At 46.8% G+C, this 3,576-nt stretch overlaps 1 pseudogene; it reads right to left on the reverse strand.

The window, feature by feature from the left end:
- Window positions 1–2,064: 2,064 nt before the first annotated feature.
- LOC138249134 (mortality factor 4-like protein 1) lies at window positions 2,065–3,344 on the reverse strand (annotated as a pseudogene).
- Between the last annotated feature and the right edge of the window lie 232 nt (window positions 3,345–3,576).

The following is a 3,576-nucleotide window of genomic DNA, read 5'->3' on the forward strand; positions in this document are numbered from 1 at the left end:
GACGGCGATGACGTTAGCGCATGATTGCATGCTGACCATGTCAGAGGCCGCCCCATCGTGCTGGAAGCTCAGCTTCTAGTGCGATCGGAAGAGAAATGCAAAGCATTTCTCCTCTGATCGGGGGGTGGGGGCGGCACAGAGACATGAAAGGAAAGGCCTTTCCTTTCCTTTCATGTCTCTTTGAGCATTTCTGCAGCCTGATCGTGAAGTGATCGGGCTGCAGAAATGCCCACTAGACACCAGAGATGTTGGTTTTATGTTTGTTTTCATATAAGGGGAGTGGCCCCTTTGGCAATGGCCGCTCTCCAGGGGAGCAATTTATTATTAGGCCTTTTCTCCCCCACCCCCCAGGGGGAAGATCGGCCTATTTTAGGGGGGGCAGAGATCACTAGACGCCAGAGATTTTTGTTTGTGCTTTTTTTTACAGATGGGAAACGAACCCTTAAGCAAGGGTTGCTCCCCTGGGGGGCAAATTTATTTTAGGCCATTTCTGCCCCCCTTGGGGGAAGATTGGACTATTTCTATTAGGCCAATGTGCCCCAAAGGTGGGCAGAAATCACTAGACACCAGGGATTTTATTTTTTGCGCCAATTGCACGCAATGGGAGCAACCCCTTAGGCAAGTGTCACTCCCCTGGAGGGGCAAATTTATTTTAGGGGGCAGAAACCACTAGGCACCAGGGATTTTTATTTTTTTATTTTTTTACAGATGGGGAGCGACCCCTTAGGCAAGGATCGCTCCCATGGGGGGGGGGGGGGAATTTATTTTAGGCCATTTCTGCCCCCCTGGTGGGCAGAGTAGCCTATTTCTATTAGGCCAATCTGCCCCCAGAGGCGGGGGGCAGAAACCACTTAGGCACCAGGGATTGGTGTGTGTTTGTTTTGTTTTGGGGGGAAGCCCCTTGGGCAAGGGTCGTACCCCATGTGGACACATTACTATTGGCCATTTATCAGCCAATTTTTGGAAGGCCCATCTGGCCCCAAGGGGGGGCAGAAATCCCAGCAGAGACCAGGGAAGAATTGTTTTAAAAGAGGGTGGGGGTATGGCCATACCCCCATCCCAAATAAATGGGGCCAAAGTTGTTCTGCCGACCGGTGGGCAGATGCAGCAATTACCCTTCATCCACTGCCTGGGGGGGGTAGAAAGCCTTCTAGGTGCCAGGGAATTAAAAAAATATAAATAGTGGGGTGGTGGTGGCTACCAACCAGTATGGACATGGTTATGCCCCCATCCCAACAGTCTTTCAGCTCTCCCCCCACATTTGGGCCATTAGAGCTTGTCTAACTCTCAAAATTGTCCTACTTGGAATGGTGAGGGCTGCACTTTTTGGACTGTGGGACACTGCGTTGTAGAATAATCTATGAGACCTAGGCACATCCGAAAACTAAACATCTGGGTGAGTCCAGGGTGGTGTGCTTCTCATGCCCACACAGCATTTTCCTACCCACAGTGCCATGCAAACCTCCAACTTTGCTTTAAATCACACATTCTCCCCACATTTTTGTGATGGAACCTTCCAGAATCTGCTGGAATACACAAAATTCCTACCACCCAGCATTGTCGCATCCATACCGATAAAAATTCTGCCCCACTTGTCAGCCTAAAAATGTTTTTTCTCAAATTGCCCTTTTGGACCCACTTTGGTTCCCCCTCAATTTTGACATGTTTTTGGCTCTTCCCTGTCACAGGCACTTGGCCCTCCTACACAAGTGAGATATCATTTTTATGGGGAGACTGAGGGGAACGTTGGGTGGTAGGACAACTTTTATTTCTGATACTTGCAAACAAGACCCAGAAAAATCCACCCTTTTTTAAGAGTGAAGGACACATTGATCGCAATGTGCCAAGGCATGCACATAAAATCTGGGCAAAACTAGGCTGCTTTGTGAACCCACTCTTAGGAGTGTTGGCAAGGAGGGAGGAAGTTCACAAGGCAGAAGCCTCAAGCTCATCTTTCCTTCCACACACAGGGAAAATGTCCTGGAAGGGAAAGTCCTTTGAAGTCTTTGAAGTCCTCCAGTGTCAGAAAATAGTTGTAGCCCAGTGGGTAAAGAATAACGTTCAGTGTCACGCTGCAGAACATAGTCTAGTTTACAACCTTGGCTGGAGTCCAGCATATCTGGCTTTCATACCACTTGGTCCATTGCTTTCCGGCTCTGCCATGGTGAAGGACAAAGGCAGCACCAAATGACTGCAGGTTTCAGTCAACTCTGGGAACACAGACAAGATTAGGATGTTGACCCAACTTTTATGCCAACAGTATAACTGATTCATGTTCATAAAGTCCTTTGAAAGAATCTAGTTTAGAGTGGCTTTCTTCTATTAAATGTGTCAAGAGCCATGTCTTCCAGTAGTAGTCCTTGCAGTAGTATACACGAGGTAGAGCTGACTGTCTTCCAATGGTATTCAGGAGGTGCAACTGCATAGTCACTGGTGCTGAACAACACAGGAGCATTCTTTGCAAGGTACTTCAGGAAATCATGCAAATAGTTCAATAATAAAACCAGACTCTTCTCATCCAGGGGAGTGTAGGCAAGCATTGCACCAATACGGACAAACAGTCTTAAAAGATGAGGTGCTCTATAGACCTGCAACATCTATGCATCTGGATGATCAGCCAGAATTTCTGCATACTTTGGCCTTTCAAACTTATACAGCAGTTGCGTGCCAAGCATCAAGTTAATTCCAGCGACCATTTCGTTCACGGCATATTCCTTGCTATCTGTGTTGCCTCATGATTTCTTGTAATTTGCATAATCCTCCAAAATGCATCAACACTTTTTTTGGCAGAGAGATAGAAAAGCTGCTTTTACCTTGTGATCAAGTCCCAGTCATCAACCAGCCAAGGTTTGAGCTCCTCTGGAATCTTTACTTTCACTTCAACTCTGTTCAGAAAAGTTTCCTCATTTTCCACGCTGGTGTCTACATGAGATCTCTTCTTGCGCGGTGGTTGAGGAGCATCACTCGTACTGCTGCCTTCTCCTGCCCCTGGAGTTTTCTGTTGATTCTTCTTCGTTCTTACTTCCACATGTTTCTGCTGCAGAACCCTGGCCTTCTTTGGTGCTGCACCTCTCATTTTCCCCTCTGCATACTGCTCCGGATTAGCCTTGTGAAGTTCCTTCTGCTTCTGCAGGTTGGTTTCCACATATTTAAGTACTCTGCTATCTGGAACCCACTCATCCCAGTTCTTATTCCAACCGCTGTAATGTATAAAGTATTTCACTTGGTTCTCCTTTATGGAAACCTTCACACACTTGGCTTCATAAAGGAGAGGTCCGTAGAAACACAAAACACGCTCCCCTTGACGAATCCGAAATCTACTTGATACGCCGAAAACACATTCAAGTCGCTTTAGTGAAGACGCAGAGGCAAATTGATTAACAAATAGCAAAAGGAAACATGCAGAAAAGAGGCATTCCAATGGAGGAGGTGGGAGGAGCTTAGAACACAACCAATAAAGAGACGAGGGGGATGGGTGATAGGAAATTTGTGCCAGTGCAGTGAGCCCACACAGAAATGTGGGAAAAATTTGATTTTGTTAGCTACATTTGAGGTTTGCTCAGGATTCTGGGTAAG

Source organism: Pleurodeles waltl, chromosome 8, assembly GCF_031143425.1.
Source record: "Pleurodeles waltl isolate 20211129_DDA chromosome 8, aPleWal1.hap1.20221129, whole genome shotgun sequence".
NCBI classification, from domain to species: Eukaryota; Metazoa; Chordata; class Amphibia; order Caudata; family Salamandridae; genus Pleurodeles; species Pleurodeles waltl.